This window comes from Acanthopagrus latus, chromosome 11 (genome assembly GCF_904848185.1).
Source record: "Acanthopagrus latus isolate v.2019 chromosome 11, fAcaLat1.1, whole genome shotgun sequence".
Classification (NCBI taxonomy): Eukaryota; Metazoa; Chordata; class Actinopteri; order Spariformes; family Sparidae; genus Acanthopagrus; species Acanthopagrus latus.
In genome coordinates, this window is record NC_051049.1 from 23,316,415 (window position 1) to 23,332,517 (window position 16,103).

Sequence of the window (16,103 nt, forward strand, 5' to 3'; positions counted from 1 at the left end):
GTTTATGGTGCTTCCTCCATTATCCGACAACAAAAGGAGTCCTCAGCACACAAAACCCCGGCCAGCTGTGTGCCTGACATGCTGGGGAATACACAGCCCCTCTCCAGCGACAATAAAAAGAAACTTGAGTTTAAACAAAAAAAGTTACACCATATTTGCTCAGACTAACTATGATGAAAGGCAATGAAGACAAGGGCTCCTCATGTAGGTATCAATATAAATATTACTGGAAGGTCAATTAATATGTAAATTAACTCCTCCATTTAATTAGCTATTTAACTATTTTCCAAGGCATGGACATATTAAATCATGCTTAAAGACCCCTCTAACTAGCCTCCTGACAATAGTGCCAGGGAGTCGTGGGCTCATAAACTACCGGCTTGACCTATAAAGAGCCCCGAGTCTGCTAATTCCATCTCAGCCTAATTTTATGACTTGCATAAAATAACCATAGTGCAGCTTTGTAGCTGTAAAGAGGATATGGGTAATAAAACGGAGCCGGGGAAAGCATCAGAAATCTCCTCTTCACTAGTGTCCTCATTTATTATTCTATTATTCTTTGCAGGGTACCGGGCTCATGTGAAAGACAAATGACCTTATTATATTAAATAATTTGTGAGGATATTAACCGTTAATCACACATAAACAGCATTTAAAAGGTATTGATTTTCCAGAGCTCTCAACAGCTTGTTAAATTTACGTCCAATAACATGATAATAGATAATCAGGTGAATGATACTCATTTGTAGGGGGCAAAGGAAAGGTAATGGGCATCAGTGACCTCGACTCTACCCTATCTCTTCATCCCACCCTGTCATGACCTTCTCATAGGTAAATGACCTTGAGCACATTTCAGTGCAAGTCTTCAGTGATTGACAGCCACGTGTCAGATATTATGTCCAACCAGGGAATTTAGTTTCAGGTCGTAGCTCATGCCCTTTAAACGGGGCCTCTACTAGACTGCTTCAACCTGTAAAACTTTTGTGCAAGACTTCACTGTCTCAGAGCATCCTTGATTCAGTGTAGTATTCCTGTTATTTCAACATTGTAACTGTAGTCTGTCTGTGCTTTCCTAATGTGATTCACAAAGCTTTATTTCAGCAAGGATTAGCCAAATAATCCATTCTTTAAAAAATCTGGAACTCAATAAAGTCTTTTTCTTTTTTTAAAGCAAACGTACAATATTATCTTATTGCAGTTCTTCACTGTGAAGATTTGCTGCCCTTGTCTTTTTTACATGATAGCTTTAGGACTGTTTGTCACTGAAACAAGACATTTGAAGATGTCACAGACAGCTTTAGAAATCTGTAATGGGTATTTTTATAGATCATAATCATGATTATATTATTATTAAACATTATTTAACATGATTACCCATTGACTTTGAAAATAACTTGGATTTTCTTGAATATTAACCTACATAAATAGGCTATAATTTATAATTTAACTGGAAAATCACTTAAAAAAAAAAAGAAAACGATGGAAGACACTGAGGAGGTTTACTCTTCTCTTTCTTATGTTACATCATTGTTATTGACCACTTGAACCTCAGGTAAACGAATTGGTTGTGCAGACACCTCCATATAAATCAGAACCAAAAATAAAATGTGATTAATCGTGGTTAATAAAAAATTACTGTTGCAGCTCTTAAATGGGTTCTAATTGTGTTGTGAAATACTGATCTACTGACAGCCCACTGCCAAAGAATTCATATTGATTCGACTGGCTCATCTGAGGGATATAAAGAGACAGGAAAAAGTGGTGGATAGAAGGGGATGAGCTGTGACACGGGTTGAGTTGAAACATAATATTACAAATATTGTATGTAACATGTTTTAGCCTGCTGAGCCTCAGTGAAGACCGCACCTCGAAGTGTTATCAGGGCCAACAAACTTTGGGTGAAAAGTTGATACCTGCTTCTTTGTTTCTGAAACAGCCTAACACTTCATCAGAGGCATCACTTTTTGTTTGGCACTGTTGACAGCTGTATTCTGATCTCCATGATTACTTTTTGATGCAGCTTTTCCCCTCCTCTTTGTGCGTGTGTGTCAATGAGAGAGAGAGAAACGGAGTCTGTGTGTGTGTGTGTGTGTGTGTGTGTGTGTGTGTGTGTGTGTGTGTGTGTGTGTGTGTGTGTGTGTGTGTGTGTGTGTGTGTGTGATTTCTATGTGTCTCCTGACCGCCCGCAGATACCATTTAGGTTTGAAAAGTCCTCCAAGTTGCTGTTGGGGAAGCTGACTTGCCACAATAATAAATTTGCAGCAGGTAACAGGGAATAGCGAGTGGCATGCAAATCCGTCTTGGTGTCCCTCTGGGGCCCCGGTGCTCACTGCGGGAGAAAATGAAGCCATGCTGCTCCAAACACTGTCTCTCTTTCTCTCCTGGGCCTAAAGTTAATTTCAGTGGAGAGAGCCAAATAGGGTGTCGACCGGTCTCTTTTCTTCAGCCATGTAGACACACCGGGGCTTGTTCCAGAGATGGATATGTGAGAGGATAGACTCACACTACCTACCTGACACTGGCCCTCTTGATTCATTATGACAGGCCAATCTTTTATTAGCCTGGGCCTCGTATTCAAACCCTATCAAGAAAAAAAAGTGAAGAAGCTGAATTTTCTCTGGATGAATACAGCAGATTTATTATGCAGCGCCTCCTCCACGACCCCCATATAGAGGCATGTAATTATTAGCCTCATGTTTTTGACAGATCTGGTTAGCAGGCTGTTATTTGATATCCATGTTAACAGAGGCACCTAGATTGACAGATATAAGTACACACAGCCACACTGCTTTACAAACCATTATTTTAAAACAGATAATACTCTGAAGGACATTTTTTAGTGTGCTGACTGAAAAGATGGGATCAAAAAACATTCCGTTTTACTTGTACTCGCAGATTTCAGAACAGTAAATGAATACAAGGCTGGACGGTAGAGTAATTCAATTACTGTGTGGCAGTGCAGGCCCAGTTTTATAGCCAGCTCTCTGCTCTGTGAACACATCCACAGTTAAATGAACATGATAGGCAATGGTCATCTCCCCCTGTTGTTACAAGATAGCTGTTAGGCTGCCTCAGTAATGATATGAACCAGACCCTGCGTTCCCAGAATGTTTATGAGGCATAAAACAATATTTTAATTTGGTCAAAGGATTTAAATTTTTTAACAATGTATGAGCAGTTTATGAAAACTTCAACACCAATATTCGCTTGTTATGTTTGACACCTTAAAATTAGTTGGGGTTTTTTTTTGTCAAAATCATATAAGCATGTAAATATTTAAAGAAAAGAAAATCTATCAACACATTCATGATTTGGTTAGTCGAATATAACTAGTGACTATTTTGATAACTGATGAATCATTTGAGTTGTTTTTCAGGATATAATGCCAAATATTCCCTTGTTCCATCTTCCCAGTTGTGAGAGACTGCTGCTCGTGTTTATTTAACGTGACTGTAAATTGAAAAAAACAAAAACAAAAAACATTTCTTTGGATTTTGGACCACTGATTGGGCAAAACAAGCAATTGAAGATCTCACCTTGGACTTCAGTTTATAGACTTTAATGATTTACTTACTAAAATTACATGCAAATTAATGATAATAATCTTTAGCTCCAGCCTAAGTAACATCACAGTATATGACAACGTATTGAAATATGTTTGTGTTTGTACTGGAACTGGTTAAGTACTGCCTTTATGTAGTGGTACTTCATCTGCTTATTGTTTATGATCATATTCTACTGCTTCATATTATCACAATAATAAAGGGCAATAAAACATAATTTTCTCACCTGATGGCCATAATGAGATCAGTCACTACTAAAATGCCATAATGCATCACTATGAATGCACCTAGGAATGGTAGTGTCTAAACATGTCTTCCTGTTTCGGCCTTTTTATGGCAGAAAACTGTCCACTCAATTCAAACAAAATAAGAATTTGCAGTCAGTTATCTTGTCCATCCTCAGAAACATGTGCTGTCTGTAGTACAGTCAAACTCACCATAAATCTTTGAATCAGCTCTGACTTTGCACCCCGGTCTTTCAAAAGCAATGCTTTTGTAAGATAAGCCCAGCCTCTGTATGACAGCAAGCTGGCTAGCCAAAGAGTCAGGCCTTGTCGTGCAGCTGATTCTGAAGCTTGTCTCTGATGGTGTTGGTGGATGGATGTGCTCTGGTGTTGGGCAAGAGGGGTAAACTGTATTGATCCTGATCCAGTCTCATTTTTGTAAGCAGACGGCATTTCCCTCTGTGTTTGGGTCCCTTTTTGATGGCCCCTGACAGGCCCTGCTGAACGCTGTCGGAGACTATTTGACAGGCTGGACAAGGGTGGGAGGAGGGGGAGACAGGGAGGAGAAGGAATGGAGGGAGGCAAAGGAAGGGGGAGGAAAGTAGCTGTTCAGCTCGGTGCCGGCTGGTGACAATTGCCTCAGCCTTGGAATCAATTCCCGCTGTTTACAGACCATTTCACAGCCCTTTACCTGTAACATCACTTGTGTCAGTCCCATTAATACCTCCAGATATATAATGGTTGAATTAGCATAATGGCTAAAGCAAGGCCCTGGACTGTGAACACATAGCAAATGTCAACATGTTCTCTTCACTGAGCCAATTAGAGGCCATTAACAGGCCTGCTTGGCTGCAAACATCATCAAAGTTAAAGACAATTCCAAACAGCATCCCTCCAACCCCCTTTTTCACTGTTGTAATAGATGGGCCATAGAAACTGAAATGTTAGTAAACAGTCGGCCAGCTTAGACTTCAGCTGCTTCATCTTCAGTCTGCCAGTGTATTCAGCCTTAGAACTAAATGGCTGCAGCTGTATTAACTTAATCTACCTGAGTCCTCCTGGTAGTGCTGTCCTGTGACGATGGATCTCAACATCTGGCTTCCAACGCGGGCTGCCAGTGTGGCCTATAAATAACATAGCAGTGTTTTCAGCCAATATCGCAACACAGGATATATATATATTGAAATGTTTTAAGCTCTCCAAATGACTTCATAAATGCTCAATGTAACTGACAACATTACATTATTTAAATGTTTTCTAATATCTTGCTTTAAGATACACTATATATTTTTGATAAATCATAGTGCACATGTGCACATGTTTTTACTTGCACTATTACAAAGTGCTTTCTTTTTCTTATGAATACCAGAAGGCCATTATAGGGTTGGACACTATTATTGGATTGGGTGCTAAAGACAGATTCATATTTCACAATATTTTTGACCTAATTCCTTGATATTGACATTGTAACAAATGGATTAACACATTATTAACACATTCAATAATGTATAGATCATGACTATGTGGGTAACTGTATTAGAAAAAGTAACTCAGTCTGGTTGAATAAGAAAATGACATCACTTTAATGTAATACAGCCTTTAAAAATTGGAGAAGACAACACTTGCAACATCACATTACAGCAATATTCAAAAATCAGATACGATAATGGTAAAAAAGACGGTATATTGTCCAACCTAGTTACAACTTTTTGGGGATGAAGCTAAAATAGTTACGTTTTCTCACAGAAAGGCAAAACACCACTTCAAAAATTATATATAGAGAGAGTATATCTAGGTAAAATAATATTTTAACGCACAGAGTGATAAAGACAAATAGCTCTGCAGGTATTTGCAGATCACTGATTCCCACATGTTTCTTGCATGCTTGGCAAAATTTAATTAACTCAAGTGAATATTTAGGGTTGGCCTATTAACTTTTTTCTCAATTAACTGGTTCAACCGATTTACTCAATTGCACAAGTCTTTGAACAGCTGGTAATCTTGCATATGCTCGCAAATTAGTGATAAGATTATGAACACAGTTAAGATAAACAGCATAAAGTTATTATACTGCACCGCAAAACGGCATCCAGATGCAGTCATGTAATAACGCACGGGATGAAAGAAACTGGTTTAAGATGACACAACAGAGGATGTATTTCCACATACTGTACATCTGAGCTGTGTGCTTATACTTTCACTGTATCTTGAGCATTTAGCCCTTGGCCACCATATAAAAACTGAAAGACAATAGTGCTAGTGTTAAATAAAGGCCTTGAAAGTATTGTCACAAAACTGCAGAGGCAAGCAAGGCCAAGAATCAAGTGTTCAGGACCACACATCATCCGATATGGCCTTCAAGAACAGTTAGCTGTGTGCCGGACACGTTCAAGTTCTCATGCTCATGAAAAGCTTGAGAGGTGTATGTGAGTTTATCAGCATTATGCAAAGGGCGATTCATGCACTTGTACAAAAAGAGAAGTGCACATAACATATGGCCAATGTGGAGAAGTCAAGCTTTTGAGTCATCACACTTACAAGAAGGCAATTTAATAAGCTTGTTCCACAGTTTTTACATGTGATATTTGTTCCGTCCTGCTATAATCATATTATTGTTTCCTCAGTTGTTGCCAAGTTCCTGGTTTTCTTCTCTGAAATAACTTGATAATACTGCTTGATTATTAAATAATGTTAAATTTAGAGTCCCTGATAAATATCTATTTAATTATAATCCATAAATAAGTTCCCTAGAGTTGTCACAGTCACACTGGTATTTGTGGACTATAATGCAGTCTAATTTGATATCTGGTTAAGAGGTTTTTTTTTTTTTATTTGTTCGATACAATTTGTCTAAGTTATAGTTCTTTCCTCTGAACCATTTGTGTGAACATTCTCCTGTAAATCATCTCAAAGATTTGTTTGCAGTGTCCTGACACACGCAGAGAAATAATTTTTATGTATGCACTCAGAATTTTCATTACATTGACTGTATGTTCAGGAGAACAGCTGAAACAGTGTAAGTAGCCACTTGAAGAGTTCCCTCTTGAAGAGCCCCCCCTCCCCACTCCATCTTTCCACATGTTGACTCATAACAAATTGGTCACTGCCTGGCGGGCAGGTCACCAACAGGCCTCACCTCACGTCTGCATCAGGATGCAGCCCACTGTCTGCTGCCCCGCTCAGCTCAGCTCAGCTCAGCTCAGCTCAGCTCAGTTGAGCTCCGTGGCCAGCCCGCGATGATAAGTCACCCAGCCAGCCAGTATTGATTGGGGGTCCTGGAGGCTTATACAAAGGCAAGGAGGGAGGTGACTGATTGTGTTTTACAGAGAACATTATCACTCCACTCAACGCAGGAGGGCCGACAGAATTTCCTCGCCCAAGAAATGGAGACGACCACCCGGGCCGGGAGTATATGACTTGACTCACTGAAGCGCTAAGTCCAATTTGAAAGCCAAATTGTGAGGCTTAGAACAAAGGGGGAAAAAGAGAAATGGTTACAGTTTGTCTGGTGATTTTTCTCCCTTTAGCGCTGACCAGTCCATATAACACTACCCTTTCTATTTGCTGCATTTTCTATAAATTCATAAAAGCGCTAAAACAAATTGCCTTCTTCTGTACGTGTTCTGCATGCTCCCACCTTAAAGCCCACACAGAAAGTCTTCTGCTGTAACCTCAGGTTTCGTCTCATTGTTCCACCTCATATTTGGCTCTTTTATTGCCTCAGGTGATAGGTCAAATGTAGGCAACAGAGAACAAGGTGGCCTACTACTCATATGGAAAATTAAAATAATTCTCATTTTAAGGCAATTTTTTTCACTGAGGATTTATGCCAGAGCACGAGCCTTGGCATGTTTTTATCAACTCTGAGGGTGAGAGCTGCTCCAGCTCCATGTCGTAATGCACACTAGAAGATGATTGCGACTGATGAAAAACTGCTTCAAGTTGATGGTGTTGTTGAGTCTCAAACCCTTTCCTCAGCAATGTCCTCTCCTCTTCTCTCATCCTCTCATCCTCTCCTCTCCTCTCCTCTCCTCTCCTCTCCTCTCCTCCAGACTATCTTTCTTGATCATTTTCTGCCTAAATAAAGCTTGCACTCTCCCCGAGTAATCAGGCAAGAGTATCAGGATCTAATAGACTCACACAAGCTCCCTTATCAGCCAGGTGCAATCTGAGGCTGCTCCCGCTTAACAAGGAATTAAACATTTTTCCGTGCTGCTGCCAGCACTTTAATTGATTGATGCTAAAAGTTTGGAAAATAAAAGCCTAGTGCGTCAAGCGCGGCGCTGTTTTCCAGGCCCTGCTGGAACCTACGGAGAAACAAGCCCTCGATTAGAAGTGGCAGCTTGCATTTTCAGCATCAGCCGGCCCTGTCATCTCGGCCCAGCCCGGACGCGTGTGTAGGTGTGAGTATGTGTGAGTGTGTGTGTGGCATGTGTGTCGGCCACTTCACATGGAGAGCAGCGGCTGAAAGACACATGTACTCGAAATAAGGGAATCAATAGAACACTTAATGAACAATTAGGAGAACAGCTGTAGGGCTGTCAGATACCCATCTGTACACAGATCTGCTCTGAGAGGGGGAGAGCGAGAGTGAGGCCTCACTAAAGCACCGAGGCTATCGCTTCAGGACATGTGCAACCCCCCCACACACCCCTCCCTTTAGCCTATCGACATCCATTTACACCCCGCTCCCTCCCTCAGCTGCACGCTATGAGAGCCAAGCCCAATTTAGCCAAGCAGACCTCCATCTCCTTCCATCCCTCACCTCACATTAGCAGGAGAAGCCGCTAAAGATATGGAAATGGCACAGGACATCCTTCAGGCCCATGTCAGGGGAGGGGGGATCGATAAATTTGACAATCCATGGCATTTAATTAAAATGGCTGCCGGAAGCTAGGCAGTTTGTTTTTCTGTGTGGGACCCAGCCCGGCGTTTATTGCTCAAATGAATACATAAGTGTATTCATAAGCACCCCGTACATTAAATCCACCTCACTGTTTGAGAGGGGTTGGGGGTGGGGGGGCCTCTCAACTTTCAACGCTGAGCGAGCACTCGGATGGATGAAATTAATATCTCCACCTCTCCCCCCAGTGATTTTTAACGTATTCTTGATGCATAAAGAGATATCCTCCTCAACGAGGGCACTGACAAATGAACGTCGACCACAGTCAGCTCCCCTGATTTGCCTGTCTGTGACAGTGCCGACCTTATGTGCCAGTCAGGACGAAAAATAGTCAACAGTAAACGTACAGCGACAGGGGTGTTGGATAGATAGGTTCAGCCTTCGTCTGGGCGTCTGACGTTTTTACGTGTAGATCAGCAGGCTATGACTGACAGCTATTATGGTTAACCAAGCACAGGGATCTGAGAACAGTATCAGAGGGTGGGCAAAGTCTGATAATTGACCTTGTACAGCCTCTCAGTCGTTCTTTATTAAAACTTCATTTAAAGAAGAACAACCCCGGGTGGCTGCTGCTGAAGACTCTTTATCTCTCGCTCCCTCCGCAGCCATAATGGATTACATAGGAATCCATTATGCATTCCACACAAGAAAGAAGTAGGGCCCAAGACCTGCTTAAAAATATATTTTTAGTACTGAAAATTAATGTGTTCACACAAGCCACTGAATCATTTTAAATGTTCTTTTTTAGTATATTAGGTATATGTGTTGAAAAGACCTATATTTCAATGAGGCCTTGGACCCGGCAGTGCGAGAGTAATGGGCGTGCTAATTTATTCATGATTTTAGCTGTGTCGTTATCTGTGTTTTTTCTTGTGGTTGTTATTGCATTGTCTACATCTGTTGTTGTGGAACACCACTCTCACACATGTTTATCCCTTACTGAGTTAAAACAACAACGAGGAGTAAATAATCTGCCTGTGCGCTCCTTTAAGATACAGTTAGACATTTACAGTTAGTCAGGCTGCGTGCACCTTATTGGGACTACAGTATATTTAAGGCTGTAGGCTGTGCCACATAGACTACAGTTTATAAATCTATTTCAAACCAGGTGCTTATATCTACTGAATCCCTGCAGTCCAGTGTGGGAACTTTTTCTTACTTTGTGGCTAGAGAGGGGTACTACATGCAGGAAAGGTCCATGGCTAAAGTCAAACAGGTGACTTTGCAGTTCCTGGGCCTTGCTATTATGCATGCTGACTAAAACAACTAAAACAAACAGAGACATTTTCAATATTATTGGCCCCACTTGTGCCTTTCCTGCCAAAAGAAAAGTCGTGATTTCTGCTGTGAAAAGGTTCCTGTTATGTCAGACCAACAAATGGTCAAAGTGAAATCCATTCTCAATTGCGCAAAATAGTTTGTACTAACAATTTAGTAACTATGTAGTTACTGTTAAGCTCTTATTTGGACAGGTTAACAGATAATAGATTGTATACTATATAACTGTGTTTCACAACAGTGCACAAACCAGGCTGTCTCTGATTGGTGGAGCAGTTTGTACTCAGAGGAGGGTTACATATAAATGAATGCAGTGGCACATTTAATAATACAGTTACAGTTACTGAAGATTGAGCGCTACTTGTAAGCACAGCTTGAATTTACTTCATCTTCTCAAGCAAATCCACCGATCGTAGTTCTAAGAGCAGTCTGCAATGTTGCTGTTCTACAGGTTTTTTGAAAAGGCGCAAACTGTATAGAGGGACCCAACTGGAGCCAAGACTATATACAAGAGGTGTCCAATGATTGACCAAGCTTTTACCACATATTATTTTCTTGATTAATTGCAAAAAATCAGAAATTAAAAATATGTAAGTTTGATATAATATAAGACCAAGCAGGCCTACAAATGTTTATATTTGCAAAACTAGAGCCTTTGATTTTATGCTGACAAGCAATTTATTTTCAAAAATTCTGTTAATCAACTAATCAGTTAATCGTTTCACTTCTAATATGAATACTTACAGTAGCAATGGGCTGTCATTATCCTGCCATTTCTGCCCAGCACTTTCTCTTTTAGTCACACACACACACACACACGCACACACACACACACACACACACACACACACACACACACACACACACACACACACACACACACACACACACACTCCTTCATATGCACACTCAGCAGACTGCCGCTTTAATATTTGCCTTGGACAATGGTCCACTCATTGTCCACTCAAGAGTTTCAAAATACAGAATGATTATCAGGTGTATAATTTTTTACAATTCTAATTTCTGGGGTATTAAAAGGTTAGATTGCGCCATTAGGTCGACTGTGAGCACAGGTGCTGATTAAGTTGATTCACTGAGGCAATTACAGCCAGATCCCCTTTAATTACTGTGGGTTTTATTGCAACTGCGTGATAATGGTGCACAGGGCCTGCAGGAGTTTTAGATGGAGATGAGATTGCAAAGTATCGCACACAGACACAAATCTACAGGATGGAGGAGATCTTTCAGCCGCGCACTCAGACACACACACTCACGCACACTGACATATGCACACACAAAAAGAAAGAAGCCAGAAAGAAAAAAGAAAAACTCCCATTGCTTCGTCTGTTTTTCTCTCTCGATTTGTCTCTCTCTGTCACACACACTCATTCACAATCACACACATACACACTCGGTGTCATTAGACAGAGGGGAATACCAACTAGACAAAACTTACAGGCCACAGCGGTGCAGAGACTGATGCTAGTTTGAATCCAAGAGTCAGGTGGAGGTAAAACTTGCATGTGTGGTGGATGATACCCAATCCTAAATTCACAGCGTGTCCTGCCACACACACTGACACACACAGACAGGCTGACACCATGCTAACCTCCACCCTCCCATTCACGCACACACAGACACACATACACAGGCATGCGATAAGAAACAAGTCGACAGCTACACAGCAGGCAATATCCCCTGCCTTCAGCCTCGGTGCGTGTTTCGGATGCATCCGGTTAGTAAAAGCTGACAGAGGGCCGGCCATGCCTCAGAGGACAGCAGAATGAGGAATTTCGGCGTTCCTCCACATCACCTCTGAGATGCAGGAAACACAGGAGTGCTCCCACCCCCATCACACACACACACACACACACACACACACACACACACACACACACACACACACACACACACACACACACACTAACACAAACCGTGATGTGCTCCTAAGATTCCCTGTCACCAGGAATGGAAATTGAAAGCGGCACACACATCCGTTATCTAAATGTTAACTCCAGTGCCCTTCTTGTTGTCACAGCCGGACGAGGTTAGCCAACACAAGGAGAGGTGCTTTGCTTTGGGCCTCTGCCATGGTACACCCCTTAGAGTAGGAGGAGAGGAAGACTCTGGTGCCTCTCCAAACTATTTCTAAATGAAAAAAATCATGAAATTATGACGGGGCAATGACCTTTTCTTTCAAAAGTCCCCACTGCCTGTGGTCCTAAAGGCAAGTTCATGATGTTAAAACTAGTTAAGTACTAAGTAAGTGATTGCTTTAACTCAGGAGATGCTGTTATCAGACCTTAAGTATCAAGTAGCAAATGTTTAAAATTGAACCATAATGATTAAAACCAGTGAAACTCAGTGCATCATCTGTTGGCCTTTCTTTCTGTGCATAGGTACAAAATTCCATCTTCTCTTTTCTAAATCACTTATCCCATTCAGAATCCCTGTGAGCTCCAAGTGGCCGACACTCCAGTAAATACATGATGAGTTAAGTCTCTGCAGAATGATTGAAATTACTAACTACAAATGTAGTTTTGTCAGGGCCAGTGCTGATTACCCACACTCAAGGATTCAAATGACTGATTTTTGGAAGAGATTTACATTTTCAGTAAGAATGGAAATCTCAGTGTCAAAATGTAGAATAACTAGTGATGAAATGTGAGTAATTTACCAAAGTACTCTACGTAAGTACAATTTGTGAAACTTGTACTCCACTAAATTTATTTAACGTTACCTTGCAGTGTCAGATTATTCAGCTTTAATTGGCTATCACTTGTGACATGCAACCAATCAGTGTCATGGACAGGGCATTAAAGCAGCATTATGTAGATATTGGCTTTTTGTGTTATTTGGCGCCCCCCAACAGTCTCTGAGTGCAATACCACTGTTGTTAATACAAATCCCAGGTCTTTAACCATTTGTCAGGTGTAATGTAGATGCTAACTACAAACAAAACTCAATACGTCATAAGAATGTTATTTCTTGAAAACCTGTATCTCAAAGTTAACATATGTACATAACATTATCACAACACTGTACCATCAACAGGATTTTGAAGCTGTTACATTACGGTAAAAAAGTTACATAATGTTGCTGAGACTGGGGTGAGGTGAGTACAGACAGAAGTAGATGACTGCATCAGCAGTGCATTTCAAAATAACTTACCAATAATCTAAAAATTTCTGAATATCAGATCCGATTATTCATCCAGATTATTGGTCTGTCCCTACACAGTAACATTTAGAATGATTTTCATATGCCTTTAAAACCTTAAGTATTTTTAGTAGTAGTTTTAAGTAGTTTTAGTGTTTCTTAGCATTAAATGAGATGGTGTTAATTGTTAATAATACTGAAGTCCTCTAATGAGTCTGTGACTGACCAAATATCACCTTAGTCTTGCTGCTGTATTTATTTGGGATTGAGTATAAATGTTTCAACATTTATAAAATGTGCTGGTGATTCTTTAAAGGATATATTACAAGACGAGTAGTATTGAAAATATGCTTCTCTTGTTTAAATCCTGATGTGAAAAAAGTTGAAGAACCTTTGACCTACTGTATGCTGTAGGTCATGTTCACATGGTTGAGCACCCTTAAAGCTCCTGTCCTGTGTGGCGCTGATTAATCACAGCATCATGACATCTGTCTGGCTTCAACCCAGAAGAGATGTGTGAGGCATGCAGTGCCTCAGCACTTCTCCAGGAGCTCCTGTGAACAGGATAGATGGAGGAGGGGGGGGGAGTTGGTAGAAGGAGATGGGTGGAGACAAGTGGACAGTTGCGTGGACAGACTTGAGACTCTGAATGCAGTCTGATGCAGCGCAGGCGGTATTTACGCTCCGACGGCTGCAGGATCCGGGAGCCGGATATATTTAGCCACCTAGAGATATCACGCCAAGATGAGATTTCAAAGTGAAGTACCTGTTTGAAGATGCATGGCATTCCACAAGGGTGGGCAAAGGCTACTGGGTATAAATCTAGCACCCTTGCACCTGGTGTGAAGACAGGGAGAGAGTGTGACACCTAAGATTTAGAATGACTTACACACAAGCCCTACATTTGTAAACTACACACTCAACCATATAAATTTACACACTACCTAGGAATCGAAGAGACCGGACACTTCACTTTTTTAGCTCTTTAATATCCACACACACATACACAGACGGTGAATATTACATTTTCCCCCGGTGTCTTTCCCTTTTTGTTAAATCTAATTCTCCTGGATGTTCTCAGTGTCATCCATCATGGTCTGATGTTGGCTGGAGGAGATCCTGAGAACCACGGGGTTAGTGGGAATAGAAACGACACTTTGTGGCGTATCACAGTCCTGTTATTTAGTACACTTAAGCGACACAAATTTGATTATATGTTCATGGAAAACAGAATTGTTTATGTTGACTTGTGTGTGTGAGACTCAGAAGTGTTATGACACCCCACTCGGTACTGAGAATATGTGTAGCTTTCATAGGCCTGGAGGGGTGGCAGTGTATTAAGAAGCACCTTCTTGCATTATATATGTCCAAACCATTAACCTCATATAGGAATTATATAATTAATTTTGTATAACATGTTCCTCTTTTCTTTTAAAAAATATAAATTGATTCAGAATGTGAAGAATTGTTTGCGTACTAAAACCAAAAAAAAAAAACATTTCGACTTCAAGTTTCTTGACCTAAAGTGGGAACCGAAGTGGTTTTGTCCTATTTTATGGGTTGCTCTACATTGTGCAACACCTTCCACTGATGACAAATCCTTGATTGCAAATGTTCCGCTCAGAACTGGTGGAACCATTGGCTGGTTCGCTGGAAAGCACCAAGGTTGCAGAAAAGAGGCTATGGACTCAGATTAGGACATCTGTGTTGTTCTTGTTTTGTTTTTTTGTGTTACTTCCAAAAGTCATGTTGTTGGTATCTTAGTATCAAGATTCACTCAGCTTCTCTGAGATCACATCTTTGGCTTTTGGAGAAAGTCCCAAAGGAGCCATTGTCCCAGTGAAAGCTGTAGGACTTAACCTAATCAGGGACTCGTTCCAAACACAGTTATGATCATAAGATATTAGAAGGTCTTACTTGATCCCCTTCACAGCTGATCCCTCTGAGGGCTGCATGCCACAAACCATTTCCTCCCTTGGCTGACACCAAAATAAAATCTTTATTGGACTTCTCTGAATTTTTACATGTGCCCCCCCACCCCAACCCAACCCAACACCCACACACACACACTACCCATCCATCCATCTGTGGAAGACAGGGACGACTCTCATGGGCTCCCTCTTTGTGAGGAATTTGCTCGGCTGCAGATTAGATTTTCAGGAATCTGCATTGTCAATGACACTTTAGGCAGCTGTGTTAAACGGGAGGGCATGGCAACCCTGTGTGCGTGCGTGTGTCTGATCGGCTTGCTTTGTAAAGCCACAACTCGCTTATTGCATTTCCCTTGAGCCTGTGACTCATTAATCAAATATTCATACATGCCCTGTAAATACATGGAGAACACAGTCAACCCTCAGAGCGCTGTCTGCCCCCCAGCACAAATGCTCTTTCATGTTTTCTGACAAAAATCCCCAAATGTCCCATCCCCTCCCTGCGCCCCCCTCCTGCCCATTCATCCCTTCATCTTCCTTTCCATCTCCCAAACTTGGAGAATGTCGCTGGTCCTTTGCTGCTGCATACTTGATGTTCCCGTTCTGTCCACATAGCCGGTCGGCCGTCCACAAAAAAAAGAAAAAAGACACGGACGAACACACAGATCAGACGGGGGGATCTAAATGATGCCTTTATGTGTTTTGAGATTGCTTCTCCATGGTGGAGAAGAGAACAGACGAGGGATTCTTCTTTCCTTTCTGTCCATCCATTCTCACCCTTGCCCTGGCTCCCTCACAGAAGGGACAGTTCCCGCCTTTAAAAAGCAGGGCTCATCATAATACAAGAATTTGTATTGTACATGAAAACAGTCTGGCATAGCTCAAACTAAGGGGGCAACACACAGATTATCCATGGTAACAGAGCTTTGCACACAAGGATATTTTCTTTTCCTCCACAGAGGAACACAATTGCCGGCAGTGTCACTGGGTCACATTTTTTCCGGTCCCTGGTTAATGGGCTGTAGAGATGGTTAGCACGTACGAT